Source organism: Ovis canadensis, chromosome X (assembly GCF_042477335.2).
Source record: "Ovis canadensis isolate MfBH-ARS-UI-01 breed Bighorn chromosome X, ARS-UI_OviCan_v2, whole genome shotgun sequence".
In the NCBI taxonomy this organism is placed as follows: Eukaryota; Metazoa; Chordata; class Mammalia; order Artiodactyla; family Bovidae; genus Ovis; species Ovis canadensis.
Window position 1 is genome coordinate 13,638,578 of NC_091727.1, and position 11,833 is coordinate 13,650,410.

At 40.3% G+C, this 11,833-nt stretch overlaps 1 non-coding gene across 1 annotated transcript; it reads left to right on the forward strand.

Annotated features, from left to right (window-relative positions):
* Nucleotides 1-2,749: 2,749 nt before the first annotated feature.
* TRNAC-ACA (transfer RNA cysteine (anticodon ACA)) lies at nucleotides 2,750-2,822 on the forward strand. Its single transcript has one exon. It is a non-coding gene; the product is annotated as a tRNA-Cys (tRNA).
* Nucleotides 2,823-11,833: the final 9,011 nt, after the last annotated feature.

Consider the following 11,833-nt stretch of genomic DNA (forward strand, 5'->3'; position numbering starts at 1 on the left):
ACAGACTTCTCTAAAATTAGACAAATTAAATGTGAGCAAATCCCATATATGTGTATTGACCTCAGACATCATAACTCAGGTAGTTTTTGAATACTTGGATTCATTTTCCCCTCAATATTCAATGTATTTTTCACTACTTTCCATCTTTGAGATGTGTCCAGACAGTCATCTCAGCTCGAAGGCAAGCATAGAGACTGATCCTACTGTATCTGTCTTAGAATCTTGGAAATCAGTGATTGAACTGATGCTGATTCCCAACATTATCTGCGTGTCAGCACCAAATTATTATAAATCCAACATATTTCCCAAGTGCATTTAGTTTGAAGGATTCAAACTGTTTTCTGGATTCTTTATTAATCCTCACAATATATACAGGAGGTACCCGCTCTCAAATGTCAGGCCCACTTTACAGATGGAGGATTTGAGCAGCTTAACCAAAGATGTGTCAGCCACATCCTCAAAGGAGTGTGGATCCAGCCCAGCCATGACCCGGACCTGTTCATTCCTGGTTGTTGCTCTCTTTATTACTGAACGTGGCTTCTCTGGGTTTCACTCTGGTGCTGGTCTTTGGATGGTTACTAGGCAACTTGAGCTGTCACAGCCTGGCTGGTTCGAAATACCAGAGCATCAAAGTCCTATAAAAATGACGCAAAATCTTCTCATTGTACACACATTAAATTTAGTTTAGTACAATGCCATTCCAGTGAGGATAGGCCAGGAAAAACGAAAAGCTTTGAGAAGCAACCAGTGTGCCTCTGATGGATTGGATTAATTTTAGGCTGATAATTATTACAGGTGTCAGCACATAGAAGAGATGAAAGTATAGCTGCTTGCTGTAGAGAACATCAAGCCCAAGGCACTCAAATAAATACTTATACCACGTGGAAAGGGGATGGTGAGGGGTCAAGGTGGAAGACAGAAATCATCCAATAACCCAGGTGACTTGATTTTGCCTGCTTTGAGCTTACCTGGTGATTTCAAAACAGCAAAGCAAAAGGGTGAGTAAGAGGAGGAAAATAAGCTCTGTGCAGTCATGTAGGTCCACACAGGCCTGGTTATGGGAAGTGGGTTTTGTCTTCGGGGAAAGAGGAGGGTGTGAGATGTGGTCCTGGGCCTTGCAAACAGCAGCAGAGCCACAGGCTGGCAGCACAGTCCTTACACGTAGGCAGGGAGGGGCCGACTGAACCTCCAGCTCCCATCGGCTCTGCATACGTTGCTGGCAGTGTTTTCACTCCATTTTTTTAAAGAGGGGGCATTTTGACCAGACCTCACAAGTAAAAAATCCAAATCTTCTAAATTTGTAAAAGTGTGTCTACTCAAGTCTTATTATAAAACTGTACTAATCAAGACAATGCGGTATGAGTGGAAACAATGAAAAAAAAAACTATCCATGAAAAAACATATAGATTCAATAAATATACTCAGACATGTATAGATGGGAGAAGGCAATGGCACCCCACTCAAGTACTCTTGCCTGGAAAATCCAATGGACGGAGGAGCCTGGTAGGCTGCAGTCCATGGGGTCGCTGAGAGTTGGACACGACTCCGTGACTTCACTTTCACTTTTCACTTTTGTGCATTGGGGAAGGAAATGGCAACCCACTCCAGTGTTCTTGCCTGGAGAATCCCAGGGACAGTGGAGCCTGGTGGGCTGCCATCTATGGGGTCACACAGAGTCGGACACGACTGAAGCGACTTAGCAGCAGCAGCAGCAGCAGCTCTTATTGTATGTTAACTATATTTCAACAAAGCTGTTTAAAATAATTTTAAAAATTTTGTGGGACAATCAATCCCTGAGATATAATTCACGCCTGCCTGTGTGCTCCCTTCCCCAGCCCCACTCAACCTCACAGATAGACTGAAGAACTCTGTCAAAATGTGTCCCTTAAAACCCCTCTGATTCCATGTGGTTCTGCCCAGGGAGGCACTTCGACTATGCAATATCATCCTGATATCTTGCTGACAGACTGCAGAAGGGATTACAGACAAAGTAACTGCTGTCACAATTACAACTCATAAATAATAGCCAGTAGCTTATGCTCGCTCAAGAAAGAGATGCTGCTATTTTTTCATTTCTTCAGAGTTCTAGCTAATGCAATAAGCCTTAAAAAGTAAAGAAGCTATGTAAATATTGGAAGAGTAATATTACCCTGATTTGCAAATGATATGATCATTTCCTAGAAAAACATCAGGCAGAATTAAAAGTAAATTACTGGATTTCAGGTAAAATAATTTAGTAAGGTACTGGTTACCAGGACAAATATTTTAAAAATCAATTCATTTACTAGTAGAAACCAGATAGAAATGAAAATGGGAAAAAAAATCACATATACATCCCATTAACAATAGAGAAAAGCTATAAAATATACAGGGGAAAATTTAACAAAGAAATGTAAGATTTATTTGAGAGAGAGCTATAAATTTCATTGAGCAACATAAAACAAGACCTGAATATAGAGATATACCATGCTCCTGGAGAGAAAGTCATAATGTAATAAAAATGTTAATCCTTTTCAAATAAACATATCAATTTCATATAATTTCAATCAGAAACAAAACCAGCTTTCTTTTAAAATTTAAAATAATTTAAGAATGTATAGGGGAAATGTCTATTTAGTTCTTTGGCCCATTTTTTGATTGGGTCGTTTATTTTTTTGGAATTGAGCTGTAGGAGTTGCTTGTATATTTTTGAGATTAGTTGTTTGTCTGTTGCTTCATTTGCTATTATTTTCTCCCTTATTATTAGGCTTCCCTGGTGGCTCAGACGGTAAAGTGTCTGCCTACAATGCAGGTAGACCCAGGTTCGATCCCTGGGTTGGGAAGATCCTCTGGAGAAGGAAATGGCACCCCACTCCAGTACTCTTGCCTGGAAAATCCCATGGACAGATGGAGCCTGGTAGGCTACAATCTGTGGGATCACAAAGAGTCAGACACGACTGAGTGATTTTACTTTTCTCCCATTCTGAAGGCTGTCTGTTCACCTTATACTTTCCTTTGTTGTGCAGAAGCTTTTAAGTTTAATTAGGTCCCATTTGTTTATTTTTGCTTTTATTTCCAATATTCTGGGAGGTGGGTCATAGAGGATCCTGCTGTGATTTATGTCGGAGAGTGTTTTGCCTATGTTATCCTCTAGGAGTTTTATAGTTTCTGGTCTTACATTTAGATCTTTAATCCATTTTGAGTTTATTTTTGTGTATGGTGTTAGAAAGTGTTCTAGTTTCATTCTTTTACAAGTGGTTGACCAGTTTTCCCAGCACCACTTGTTAAAGAGATTATCTTTAGTCCATTGTATATACTTGCTTCCTTTGTCAAAGATAAGGTGTCCATACAGATGGCTAACAAACACATGAAAAGATGCTCAACATCACTCATTATCAGAGAAATGCAAATCAAAACCACAATGAGGTACCATTTCACGCCAGTCAGAATGGCTGTGATCCAAAAGTCTATAAGCAATAAATTCTGGAGAGGGTGTGGAGAAAAGGGAACCCTCTTACACTGTTGGTGGGAATGCAAACTAGTATAGCCACTATGGAGAACAGTGTGGAGACACGGGGATGATCCAGAGAGATGATATGGGGTGGGAGGTGGGAGGGGGGTTCAGGATTGGGAATTCATGTACACCTGCGGTGGATTCATGTCAATGTATGGCAAAACCATAACACTATTGTAAAATAAAATAAAGTAAAAATAAAAATTAAAAAAAAAAAACCCTGGAAATAGAACTGCCTTATGACACAGCAATCCCACTGCTGGGCATACACACCGAGGAAACCAGAATTGAAGAGACATGTGTACCCCAATGTTCATCACAGCACTGTTTACAATAGCCAGGACATGGAAGCAACCTAGATGTCCATCAGCAGGTGAATGGATACATATATGTATGTGGTACATACATATATGTACCACAGCTGTGGTACATATATGCAATGGAGTATTACTCAGCTATTAAAAAGAATACATTTCAATCAGTTCTAACGAGGTGGATGAAACTGGAGCCTATTATACAGAGTGAAGTAAGCCAGAAAGAAAAACACCAATACAGTATACTAACGTATATATATGGAATTTAGAAAGATGGTAACGATAACCCTGTATGCGAGACAGCAAAAGAGACAGATGTATAGAACAATCTTTTGGACTCTGTGGGAGAGGAAGAGGGTGGGATGATTTGGGAGAATGGCATTGAAACATGTATAATGTCATATATGAAATGAATCGCCAGGCCAGGTTCGATGCATGATACTGGATGCTTGGGGCTGGTGCTCTGGGATGACCCAGAGGGATGGTATGGGGAGGGAGGAGGGGGGGTTCAGGATGCAGAAGACGTGTATACCTGTGGTGGATTCATGTTGATACATGGCAAAACCAATACAATATTGTAAAGTAATTAACCTTCAATTAAAATAAATAAATTTATATTTAAAAAAAAAGAATGTATAGGAGCTTCCCAGGTGGCACTAGTGGTAAAGAACCTGCCTGCCAATGCAGGAGACATAAGAAACAAGGGTTCGATCACTGGGTTGGGAAGATCCCCTGGAGAAGGACATGGCAACCCACTCCAGTATTCTTGTCCGGAGAATCCCATGGATGGAGGAGCCTGGCATACTGCAGACTGTGGGGTCGCAAAGAGTTGGACACGCAACAAGAATGCATTTAATAAAAGAAAGTATGCAATTTGCCAAGAATGTTTTTGAGAAGGTAGTAAATAAGGAGAGATGTGTCCTCCCTATTATTAAAAATTACTGTAATCCAGAATCTTCTTCTCAGGGTTTGCTTCTGGGGAACCCAACATGACACAGTTAGGAACAGTCTGTCCCTCAACCATATTTTAATGGGGATGCCAGAATTCAATTTCAAGACTGGCTTTTGTACAGATAAGAGAACATGAAAGGAAAGTGACTTTAAGCTTTTTAAAGCTATATGTCATTGGCCAACTGGGTCTCAGATGGGCTATGGACCCAGGAAGCAGTCCTCATGATCCCTTTCCCATTGTCTTTTACCTGGGCTCTGCTTTTTAAACATTTGCCTTTGTGACCTGGTCCTCTTTCTTGGCTGGATCACTTGGCTTGTTTCTCATCCAGCACAGCTCCTCCCCATTTTGTTTGTAATTCTGTGAGCTGGCACCCCTCCTGGTGCTTTGTTCTAGCTTGGCTACCTTTACATCCCACTTGGTTCTGGCCCAAGATCCACCACTTTTTCTCCCTTGCCCCATTCCTACAGGCAGTTCCAAAATTCTAGATTTAGTCACAGACTCATTCACAATCTTCCTCCTCCTTCCCTGGAGAAAACTGCTTCCAGTGGCTTCTGACAAGTGGCTAGACATTGAGTGATTTGGAGTCTGGGGCCATGTCTTATTTAGCTGTCAGGCACTGGTACTGTTAGTATCACTATAGTTGTATTACCTTGTTAGTACCACGGTCTAAGTGGCTTAAACAACAGAAATTTATTTCCTCATGTTTCTGAAAGGTAGAGGTCCAAGATCAAGCAATCAGCAGGTGTGGTTTCTTCTGAGGGCTTCTCTCCTAGGCTTATAGATGGCCATATTCTTCTGTGTCTTCACGTGGTCGTTCCTCTGTACATGTCAGTGTCCTCATCTTATAGGGACACCAGTCATACTGGACTATGGCTAACCCCAATGATCTCATTGAACCTTAATTACCTCTTCAAAGACGCTATCTTCAAGTAGTTCCATTCATAGTTTTTTCAGTGATGCTTACTGTCTAGCCAGTAGAGAGTGATAGGGTGGTAAGAGAGGAGTTCAGTGAATGACCTGCTGACTTAAGGAGTTGACAGGAATGTTCTGATTCCTGGAATCCTCTGGAAAGAAAAGGATTCCAAGCATATGCCTCCTGAAGGAGCTTCTCCATCACTCCATTTGCTGAATGATTAGCATCTCTTTCCAGAGGGTACCACAATCAGGGTATGACACTACTGAAGTCCAAGCTATCTAGCATGTCAGCATGTCCTTGTGTATTATGTGTCTCCCAGGAAATGCTTGCAACTGACTTACATGGAAATAGCATTCTCCCTCTTGCTCAATTCCTGGATACAACCCTTTCCTTCTCTTCTGTGGCTGCGACTCATCTACTTTCAGTATTATCTGCAGTGCCAACAGCCAGCATTCTGCAAGGTGGCAGCATGGGGGCAATGGACCCATCTCTAATCTGGGCTTTGTTCTACTCCATTCTGCCACTGAACTTGAAAACACGGATTCTGGACACTGGCTGTGTGTGAAAACCACATGGGGGGAGGCTTTTTAAAAAACCATCAGTGTGATTCAATATCCACAAATCAATCAACACCCTACACCACATTAACAAAATGAAGAAAAAAATCACTTGATCATCTCAATAGATGCAGAAAAGGCATTTGACAGAATTCAACATCCATTTATGATTAAAACTGACCAAAAAGTGAGTATAAAGGGAACATACCTCAACCTAATATAGGCCATATATGACAAACCCACAAGTAACATAATACTCGATTGTGAAAAGCTGAAAGCTTTTCCTCTAAGATCAGGGACAAGACAAAAATATCCACTATTGCCACTTTTCTTCAACATAGTATTGGAGGACCTAGCCATAGCAATCAGACCAAGCAGAGAGAGAGAGAGAAAAAAAAGAAAAGGCATCCAAATAGGAAAGGAAGAAGCAAAATTGCCACTATCTGCAGATGACATTATACTATATACAGAGAATCCTAAAGACTCCACCAAAAAGCTGTTAGAATAAATGAATTCAGTAAATTTACAGGATACAAAATCAATATATAGAAACCTGTTGCATATCTATACACTAATAGCAAACTATCAGAAATTAAGAAAGCAATATCATTTATGATTATATCAAAAAGAATAAAATAGCTAATAACTAGGAATAAGATATTTGCAAATGATATGTCCGATAAGGATTCAATATCCAAAATATACAGAGAACTCATACAACTCAAAATCAATACCCCAAACAATTCAATTAAATATGGGCAGAGGACCTGAATAAACATTTATCCAAGGAAGACATACAGAGAATCAACAGACACGTGAAAAGAATCTCAACATCACTAAATCATCAAGGAAATACAAATCAAAATCACAAAGAGATATCACCTCACATCTGTCAGAATGGGTCTTATCAAAAGATAAGAAATAACAAGAGATGGAGAGGGTGTGAAGAAAAGGGAACCCTCATGTACTGTCTCTGGGAATGTAAACTGGTATAGCTATTAATACTATGGAATCATAATACTATAGAAAACAGTATGATAGTCCCTCGAAAAATTAAACATAGAACTACCACACAATCTGGCAGTTCCACTTCTGGGTATTTATCTGAAGAAAATGAAAACTAACTGTAATTCAAAAAGATAAATGTGCCCCTATGTTCATAGCAGCACTGTTCACAATAGCCAAGACATGGAAACAACCTAAATGCCCATCGACAGAGGAATGGATACAGATGTGGTACATATTCAATGGACTACTAATTGGCCATAAATAATAATGAAATAATGTCATTTGCAGCAACATGGATGGACCTAGAGGGTATTATGCTAAGTGAAATAACTTGGATATACACAGACAAATACCATATGATTTCACTTACATGTGGAATCTAAAAAACAAATAAAACAAAATAGGAAAAGACTCAGATACAGAGAACAAACTGGTGGTTGCCAGAGGTGAAGGGGTCAGGGGTTGAGCAGATTAGGTGAAGAGGATTTAGAGGTACAAAGTTTCAGTTACAAAATAAGTCACAAGGATGTAATTTATAGCAAAAGGAATACAGTCAATAATACTATAATAACTTTGTATGGTGACAGATGATTAGTAGACTTATTGTGATCAATTCATAATGTATTTAAATGTTAAGACACGGTGTACACCTGAAACTAATATAATATCATATATGGACTATAGGTGAAGGAAAGTGAAGTCGCTCAGTCATATCCGACTCTTTGTGACCCCGTGGACTGTAGCCTACCATGCTCCTCCATCCAGGAGATTCTCCAGGCAAGAATACTGGAGTGGGTTGCCATTTCCTTCTCCAGGGGATCTTCCTGACCCAGGGATTGAACCCAGGTCTCCCACATTGGAGGCAGACGCTTTAACCTCTGAGCAACCAGAGAAGCCCAATGTGGACTATATTTGAACCAAATTTTAAAAAATAACAATAAAAGTCATCAATGTCAGGCTACATCCCTGATCAATCAGGCTGGCTTTAGAGGTGGGGCACAGACACCCCTATTTTCTAAAGCTCTCAGAGAGATTTCATGTGCAGCAGAGTGGAGAATCATCACTTTGATCTGAATCTCACTTTCCTCATCTGTAGAAAAAGCTGTTGGAATCTGATGACTCCCAACACAGTGTGCTATGAGCTACAATCCTAAATTCTATTTCAAAATTACTAGGGCACATCCCCCTCCAATATTTCTTCCACTGATATAGCTACTCAGATTTTCTTCCCTATGGCATGATTACAACATCACTGATGTCTCTCTCACTATTTAAGGTTTGGTAGAAAGTGAAGTGATTTTCCCCTCTAAAGAAACTAAAAGTGAAGGGGCAAAAATATAACTCTGTGTTTACTGAATGGGAAGAAAACTACTATGATCTCTCACACGCTAGCTGAACTTGAACACTCTATGGTGTGAAGTTCAATGCCATTTCATGTCTCTAATCGCATCCCTTGAGCACAGAGGTCTGAGTAGCATCACTGCAGCTGGAGAGAGCAGGAAACACTCAGAAATGAGCCAAATCAGTTTTTTGTTTTTTGAAAAAGAACATGTCTGGGACTCAAAAAAATAGTTCAGATCAGAATCTACCAAGTAAGTCTAGAATAGATACGAGTAGGCAGATGAGCAGAGCAGAGGCCACAAGGTTCTCCCCGCAGGCCAAACGCTGAGCACTTTGGCGGAGTTATCAAATAAGATGCTAAAATTCCATGCTCGAATTACTTAACAAAATCCTCCTTGGATGATATGTAGCAGGTCTTCTTAAGGTAAAACTAAATGGTGAGAATAATTTAGATATACTGATCAACAGTGGTCTGAAGAGACTCTTTCTAACTATTTGATAAATGGATTTTAAAAAAAATTATCCCCTGCTAATCTGATAGGTCCAAGCACTCAGGTCATGGACTGCATGGGGATAAAATCTGTGGTTGACCTCTACCAGCCAGGATACAGTGTTTTCCAAAATTGTCAGTAGTGAAGAGAAAAGCTGATGGGATGAAGCTCTGACAAAAGTCTGAATGTGGGTCTAAGATCTTCCAGAATGTATGAGAAGCTTAACAGACTGATTAGGAAAATAGCCAGCAATTATTGCAATTTGCATGGACAGCAAGTGGCACTCTGTGACATCTTCAATGATTTCATGTGATCAGACCCCAGAGGGGAAAATAAAATCAAGGCTAGATAGAGGGTTTTGCCCACGACAGACAGAAGCAAGCAGATAGAATGCATCTACCTGAGTAAGAATCAGAAAGCTTGGGGTCAGAAGGTAGAATTGAGGAAGCTAGGCTCAAAGACTGGGCTCCAAAGGTTGAAGGACTCTGTGAGACTCTAAAGTGAGATAGAAACTTACCCAGGATTCTAGCAACAAAAACAGAGTGGTTGGTAAAGAAACATCCAGGCATCAGGGGCTTTCTGATAGGGTGACCAACTGTCCTGGTTTGTCTTGGACTTTCTCAGTTTTAGCACTGAGTCCTACACCCAGGGCAATCTCACAGACTGAGGATAATGGGGACAGTAGAGTACCCTACAGCTGTATAATACTGAGCCAAGACCAGTGGTTTTCTGAATAAAAGGAGGCCTATTTTATGGAAGATGTAAAACGACACTGCTGATTTCAAGTCAAATGCCATAGAAGGGCTAGGGAATCAAGAATGCTCCTTACAGCTACCATACCAGACCATGGGGCTTTTAAACGTCCTTTCATTTCTTTGGATTTCAGTTTCTTTATCAGCAAAACGATTACTTGGCTTTCAATCATTTTTATTTTCCTCTTTGAAGAGCACCAGAATCATTTCTTCAAATGAAATCTTAGCCAGAAAGGAATATATCCAGGAGCTAATACAGAGCCACTGAGTTGAAGTCAGGTTGGGGACCTACAACCCTGACCACTTTGCTCTACACTCAACCTTACCCCCTTCTGCACCAGACAGCCCCTGAGACATCTGTGTGGAACCTATACTGCTCTGAAGAACAGACCTTTAAAACCACCAACTGGATGAGCATCAGGTTCTCTCTGGGTCAGAAATTCCATGATACCTTGGCCATCTGCAACATTATCACTGTTTTTCAGAACTGGATTAGCTGCCTCTCTTTTTCAGAGTCCTGGCCTCAATATCTCTGTCTCTCCAACACACACACTAGTCAGAACACAGTCAAGAAATCAGCTCAACTGGGCTTTGCTTATTCTCCAAGTCAAATAATGTACAGAAAAGATCATGTCTGGATTGCAGGAATATGGGCAACTGATTGCTTGTGGTGTGTCTGTATGTGTGCATGTGTGAGAGTGCCTTTCTATATTTTCTATAATTTGAATGTAATACTTATCTCTGGGGCTCGGACATGCTCTCGCCTGGGCTATTACATTTGACCTACAATCTCCCCCTGCTCAGAGACTTTTTCCTTGGCCCCTCCCCTTTGTCTTACGTCCCTACTTTGACAACGCACTTTCCTACTTTAGCTTGCAATGTGAGTTTCTATTATTAGCTTTGATGTCCCCTGCTTTCAGGGGACCGATCCAGCCCTAAGACACCACACTTTGTTTCCAGCGGGTATCTCCAGGTGCTAATAACCTGGTGAAGTCCTCTTGTTTACCTAAAAATAGCTTAGTAGTCACTCCCAGCCATAGCAGGTGACCTACTCCCAGTTCTGTTGTGTTTTACTGTAAAGAGGATGTTCTGATGAAGAAGAGACAAGTTCTTCAATTTGTTGACTCTAAATAGTATACTATTTGGTGTCCCTGAGGATAAAGACCCTCCAATTGAACCTCTAACGGTGCCAAAGGATGTGTTCTTCCCTCTGCCATGTAAACTGTTATGGATAGATGTTGATGACCTTATTGCCTTAAAAGAATCAGGACCACTGAGTTATAGTGAGATCCAGATAGTACATTGGAAGGTGGTAGAATAATCAGGTGACAGCTGTTAATAAGTTTTTTTTTTACTGGGGTAGCTGCTTATGTGGAACATTCCATACCCTGGCAGCCAACTCAGTTTCAACCATTCTTATCTTTAGTTACCTAGTACCTGACTCATGTCTGACCTGGTTCTCCTGGTTTTTTGCTTCCAGTATTATAAGTAACAATAGTACTATTATAAGTAATAATAATTAATTATTATAAGTAATAATTTATTATTACAAATTTGCTTCCAATTTATGACCTTGGCCTATTGGATCCAATCCTTCTTGGTGTCATTATCTGTCAATAACCATTGCATATTACAAACTATCCAACCCTGCGCCGTGCTGATCCTTAAGGAAAGATGGTGGTGGACAGATGTGACTCAGGAAGAAATATTTCACCAATGATTGATTTTGAGACTTTCAGCCTATAACCTAAACTCTAAACCTCATTTTTCCATATACAAAACAGAAAAGAAGAACTGCCTCACAGGATTGTTGTGACGACTACATTTTGATATTTATCAAATATTTGGCATAATGCCTACCCATTGAAAGGTGCTGTCTATTATACAGAACAGGGCTAATGAAACTGTGATTTATGGACCAGGGCTAGTTTTTTCATTGCTGGTCTGTGATGGAAAAAGGAGTACAAAAATTGAGAGTTACCATTCAGAAACTTTTAGACTAGAAAATT